The following is a 6985-nucleotide window of genomic DNA, read 5'->3' as shown; positions in this document are numbered from 1 at the left end:
CCCAGCTAGATCAAACAGGACTATCTGTGCCTATCCTTGACAGAGAACCACACCAAAGCAACAACACTGGCTCACATAGATTAGTAATCTGTCAGTTACTTGGTGGGAACCTGAAACACCGAAACAAGCTGCATCAAGAATGTCTTCTCCCACAGGATCTGATGGCATTCCAAGATCCTGTTTGTTCCTCCTCCCTTCCGATTTTGGGAAACAAAATGAAAACATTAATCAAATCGAATTCATTCATCAAGCAGCTACAGCTGCTTAATGAGCACTTCACTGGATATAATGCGGGAGTTGATAAAATTGTTTTACAGGAAAAAGAGAGAGGTGGTTCAAATCAAAGAATAATGACAAATATCCAATGAGGTGTAGGATGTAGTGCAAACCCGTTTTGCAAGATACATTTTGTGAGCCTTAAAATAGTCTGGGCTACCTTCTACTTTAAAATGCAGAACCAAGAATATTATCGTCAGCTAATGATTATGATAAACATGATTATATTTCATAATTAGTGTGTGGCTAGTCCATTTTAGATTTGTGTGCACTATAAATGTACTATGTGTTTCTCTTAATGTTAATTATGATCTTCCTTTGTGTCCCCAGTTATGCTTACTTGATATAGTATATTTTCGACAGTATGTAACTTCTGGAAAAATCCACTAAATCCATCTCTTAGACAGCGGCTAAAAGGTTTTTCAAGCTGGATATCTCGATTTGCATTAAAGGGAAAAATCCAAGGACTTCTAAAAGAAGTGGAAGACTTCCAGATAATTCCAAGGAGGATTCTTCAATACAAGAACTCTGTTTTAAAGTACAAAGTAATGATCAAACTTACAGTATCTCTTTTTAAAACGTTATTGCAAAATGCCTTCTAGCTGTGTTTGTTGATCAGCCAGAAACCTACCAACAAGTTTATCCAGGGACTTAATTTGAACGGATTTAGCATTTTCATGTTCATGTGCTGTCTTCCCTGTGGCTAATGTCTGTGGTGATAACATCGGCGAATGCTGCCTACTCGTCTGCCCATGTTTACAGATGTGTGACCGAGGCAGGCGCCTTTCCTGTACACACCCACAGGACCCGTGGAGGGTGGTAGAGTAGATCTGATGGACGTCAGACTTATTATTCTCACTCTGATTGTGTAATCTACACAACACATCTCTATAGCGCTGGATGTCTGCAACTCACTTTGTAAAAAGCTGATGTTGTGTTTGTATATTTTCTTTTTCATCTATTAGTATGCATGCAAACTGTATCTATATATTGTGAAAAAGGGTATTTTAGTCATTTTTTGTACTGTTTTGAAGAACAGGAAAACAACCTGTAAGCTACTCTGAGCAGTAGAAACAAGAATTTACACCCATGCAAATCATGATGGTGTGTCGTGTTGCAAGAAGGGCTACAGATTAACATATTTTATATTAAACTTGCATACATGGAACTCATGTATGTCATTATATTAAAGGAAATTCCAGTATTTGTCAACCTGGGTTATATTCTCATGTTTTTGTCCATTATGACTATTAGTCATGATAACAGTTTTACTCACCACATACATTGCGTTTATAATATGCAGACTGCGGCAAGAAAAACATCAGTTGGGGCAAGAAGCACAGCCTCCTAGCCTGATTGTGGACCTCTGAATTGCCGCCCACATCTCAGATTTGTTCTGGGTCACGAGGTCTAGTGTTGTTCCCATTGACAGATGTGTTCACCAGTTAGAGAAACAATTGACCAATCAGAGCTTTGAAGGCAGGAGTGGCAAAATATAAATAAACAATTATTTTGTACCAATTCTTTTGTTTGTTTCTACACCGGTTCATACTGCCTCCGCGAAGACAAAAGCTTCGTCTTCTACTGCCGACTCCGCTTTTATATGTTACCAAAATAACTGCCAGTGATCAAAATGGAAGCATTATAAGCTTAAACAGTGTTACAAACTCATGGCATCCAAGACGAGTGCAATGAATGCTAAAAACTGTAGCTGCATCTCTCTTGATTTCATGTTGTTGTTCCCTGATATATTTATCTCATGTGTTTGTACCATAAATTCTGAGTGAGAGATGGCTGCAGAGGATGGCAACACGAACTGTAAGGGTAAAGCATCAGGCAGCCCATGTATAGAGAAAATATGTGAAACACGTGCAGTATAAAATGTACAAATTTATACTTTGCACCATCAGATCTTCATAATCACCATCCCATCCTGCCATATGCACCCATTTGTGATTCCTTTTGTTTTTGTCATTCACCTCAACTTAGAATTCAAAGTTCCTCAAGGAGCAGGTGCAGGTTGTGAAGGTCAAAGGTGAAATGTTCTAGTTGCTGTTTATAATTGACTTAAAATGTGATGATACACTGACTTTGAAAATTGTTCTGTTTTTTTTTTCCTTTTACCCATTAAAGATTGTTCATCCATTGTCATGGAGACAACAGCATGATCTCGAAAATCCTGCTGTTTGTATTTACACACTGGCAGCCAAAGCTTTAACTTATTATAATAAATTGAAGTATTATCTTACAAATGCATGTTAGCAATTAGTGTTAAACTGAATGATGTTGTCAAACCAGGGGTCGCTTCACATCCATAATCACCCCTCACCTCACCAATTTTAGCCTCTATTAGCCATGCCCAGGCAAGACTCTTGAACCCCCACCACCACCTTTATACCCAAGGTCAAAGGTAAGCATGCAGGCTGCAGCTGTGCTGGCAGATTTTCTCAATCCTGAAGTTGTTTCTGATAGTCGCCCCTGAGTAATCGCTGATTTCAGTTTGATTACAGCTCAAGTGTCCTGACTTAACCCTGTCTGCTTTGGTCACTCACATCGCATGCTGGAGCTGGAAACATCAGCGATTTAAACTGACATGGCAGCGGATCTGAAGCCAGATTACAAATCAAGGCTTTTATACAGAACAGTGATACAGTTTACTCTGCTTTTGCATGATCCAGGGATTTCATTCTGTGCACTATGTGTATTGCCATTTTATGGAAAGGGTTATTTGAGTTGCTACATGCAAATGAAGCTGTTGTGTAAGGGCAATTAGGTATTTATTGACAGACGAATGCCATATTTGTCACAGAGCAGTTCATTTGTTTTTCCCTCAGGAACTGTTCATTATTTTCTGCAGATATTCACTGACTACACAGCTGATGTTTAATCTTGATTCATGGGAAGCAGCTAATCTGGATTCAGACCAGGAGGAAGCCGCTGCAGGCAGCACTAGTCGACCCAGATGTGACTGGTGTGATGGATAGATGTGGACCAGCCGTTGCAACAACATGTCTATTTCAGTCACCCATTGTTTGGCACTCAGTCATCACTGTGTATGTAGCAAGTCAACAGCCCGTCTCCTGTGTGTACTACCCTTTTGCTCACAAAAGAAAAAGGATTCATAGAAAAAAAAGGGCATGTGTTTCCTCTCTCTCGGCACGTGTCCTTCCACCGAGTAGAACTGCCCTTCTCCCACTTCTCTCTCCATTATATTTTATAATACACATACTCAGCTGTAGCACACACAGAATGGGACATGTTTGGGTGGCATGGCAACACATTTCCAAAATGGAATAAATGCTTGGCAGCATATGTGTTGTCAGATAGTCTGTGGTCCTATGGCACTCCTTTTTCTTGTAACAGGAGAGTACTTAGTAGGGCTGGCAGCACCAGTCCTTTGAGAAACACTTGATTTGAATGAGTTGCTGTGAATACTGCAAAGCACATCAACACCAAACAATGTTGCCATCTGCTCCCCATAAACTGAGCACAATTTACGAGCAGTGTTACAGCTTGAATTCTGGGTTTTCCAGGGTTTATCTCGGTCAAGTCAACAGCATATACTGATCAGGTGACGCCTATCTGCCCATCACTATCTCACTCTCTCTTCCTCTAACTGACAGCTGCAAGGAAAAGGCTGCTCTCTCTGTAGAGACATTCTGCACCATATGTACAGTAACTAATGATGCTGATGGAAAATATTGTCCAAATAACACCACTCTAAAGCAAATGTTTTAAAGTGTTTATGGCTGATGATTTAAAAAGCAAAGTCTGCTGTTCTGTTGGCTAAGTTATCGCTTCTGGAGGAGACAAAACACATGACTAATACTTATACATGCCATTAAAAAAACATATTAACTTTAACTGTTTATTGTTTTTGGATTGTTTTCCCAAAGCCCATGGATCCAACTGAAAAATCCTTGTGAGATTTCAACTCATTATGGGATTTCATGTGTGATTTCTGCAAGAATAAGTCTTTAAGAGATGTGAGCTTTTCCACCATCAGAGCAAACACAGAGCATATTGGCTTTAACATATGTGACTTGCTTATGTAATGTCAGAATTTTCAAAAAAGCCAGGCTTGTACTACAGGGATTTCCAGGTACTCTTGGGTGGGTGACATAAACAAAACCAGTCATTACAGCATATTATGAAGATGTAAATCACACGGAGATGCAGAGGTGGAGGGGAGGGCACAGCATTCATGGGAACCATAGTGACAAAGTGTTGGGTTGCACTCTGTCACCTTTGAATGGAGAATTAGTCAATCAGTGACATGTGAAACTGCCAGCCACCTGTCTAACTATGATACGTGTCTGCTAACACATGTACGCACTAACAAGTATAAGTATACATGTAGACCCATAAACGCAGCTGTCCTGGACAGGAAGATTCATTTGACTGACCTAAAGCACAAAATGTATCTTCAGTAAACTGGAGGAGCGGTTCTCAGCAATTTTGTTTCATGACCTGAACAAAGAAGAAATGCGTACTGGAGAGCAACTTTCATATAATTATGACATTTTTCAACTGACTTTATTTTATTGCTTCTTATTATTGTTTATTTATTCATTAAATTGATCTTGCTCTCTTCTTACACAGTATATCTAACATGCTGGTTAATTCACATACACACAAACATATACTTTAATAGTTGTAATCTCTGATCCTTTATATAACTTCCACACAAACTCCCTGATAGGGCTGGGTGACACCACAAAGTGTGGTTTTCCATCAAGTTATACCAGGACCAGAATTTACAAACAGATACCAATACTTTTTATTATTAAAAGCGACTAATGTGCTGTCATGTAGTGGAAAGCCATGTGTCATGATTTATGACGTGAATGCATCATTAATGGGCTACTTCTGAATACATTCATTACTAACAAATTATTTGCCATTATTTAACATTAAGCATTTCTTCGTAATATTCTGATTATTTAATAAATACGTACTACTCAATGTATGCATGCACACAACAGCAGCAGAGAAGCAAATTAGAGCATACACTAAGAAGAGTGTTCATATAGATCAACGTGGTCCAACATGAGACAGTTCCATTTTTTTGTAAATTATCTTGACATTAGTATTGATACTCGAAACAAAACTTACTAGATAAGTTACTATATTAAACTATTGTAATGATCTTGCTTTTATGTGTTATCTATTTGTGTTTGTTTTTGTACTGTTTTTAGTTTTTTTGGCTATTTATTAGCTCTCTTTTCCTGCTTTTCTAAGGCTCACTTACAGTATTTCCAATGTCTTGTCTCCCCTGTTGTTGGTCTATTTTTGACTACCCATCTACCCGTCAATTTTCCCTGAACAACGAAAAGAGCAATCTTCACCCCAAACAAAAACACACACAAGTTCAACCAGCAGAGGAGAAGATGATCCTTAGAGGCCTCAAACGTATCAGTAAGAAGATAAAGAAACATTCTTCTAAAGCTAAAATGCAAGCATGATTTCCACTCAGCTGGACAAACACTAGATTACACCTTAAGAGGCTGACGAAAAAGTGATGTCATTATTCTAACCTCCTCTGAAGTTCTCAAAGGATAGTTCAAGTGATTTGCTGACAGCATAAAACAGATTTCTTTGAAAACGCAGCCAATGTTTTCTCACATGTAATCGAGGCGGTGCAGTTCAGGACGCTGTAAATTTGTGTACCGCGGCCTTTCCTGTCTCCCTCTCTCCAATGTCTGTGTTTGCCAGCCACAACTACAATGCACCCTATTTATAGCGCTTTTACCTCAGATATTAACTTTCTCCCCTGCTTAGCCTGCCACTTCCTGCCAAAGAGGAAACCTGTGTGTGTGTGGTTTACTGACCTTTGAGAGCAGCGAGCAACCAGAATACTGTTGATGGCAACGGGATTTTGTGTTTCCAACCTTTTGTGTCGAGTTAAAGAAGTGGGGTGTGAACAGATGTCTGAGCCTTTCACCAACATGCCTGTTTTTACATCCTCTAAATTTGAGCCCTCTGTCCTTCTTTTCATCAACTCATTCCTATTCTTACAACATCTAGAGACAGAGATACACTCTCACCCATTGGGAATGAAAAAGAAGGAAAAGTGACAGCTAATACAGATTTCCAGGCCAGGTGACAACTTGTTTTTTTTTTTTTTTTGCATATACAAGCCTAGCACACTCAGTGTCTATTTCAGGGCCTTTGAATGATTGTGTGTTGTAAGTGTTTGGGCGTTTGTTTGTGTAAGCCAATACTTCAGTGTTGAGATGTCGGAGTTCACCTTCCTTCAAGGCCATGATCGAAGGAAAAGCTGCAACTGGCTGAACATCCTGTTTTGGACGTAAACACTGTTCTGCAGCTTTCCTCCCCGTGTTGGAAAAACAATCTGTCCTATCACTTTATTTCAGCAATCAGCCTTCCTGGTGGCCAATAATAATGACAACACAAGCCTTTAATGCAGTTTAAAGAGAGAGACCCCTATTAGAAGTAAGGCTTATAAAAAGGTGGCAGGTGCTTTGAGTTTGTTTCAGCGACTTGGACAGACATAAGAGAGACATGATAGGAAATCCCAGGGAGGAACAAACTTGTCCGGCTGACGTGTCTGTCTGTCTGCCTCACAGGTCCCGGGACATTTTCTCCTGACATCACCGGCCAGGGATATTCCATGTCTAGACTTCCTGCCATTTTGTTTGGGGCTGGTGGGCAACATGAGGGCATTACACAGATGTTTACCTAACTT

Source organism: Siniperca chuatsi, linkage group LG11 (genome assembly GCF_020085105.1).
Source record: "Siniperca chuatsi isolate FFG_IHB_CAS linkage group LG11, ASM2008510v1, whole genome shotgun sequence".
Lineage (NCBI taxonomy): Eukaryota > Metazoa > Chordata > Actinopteri > Centrarchiformes > Sinipercidae > Siniperca > Siniperca chuatsi.
The sequence above is the reverse complement of the archived record's forward strand: the minus strand, read 5'-3'. Positions refer to the sequence as shown.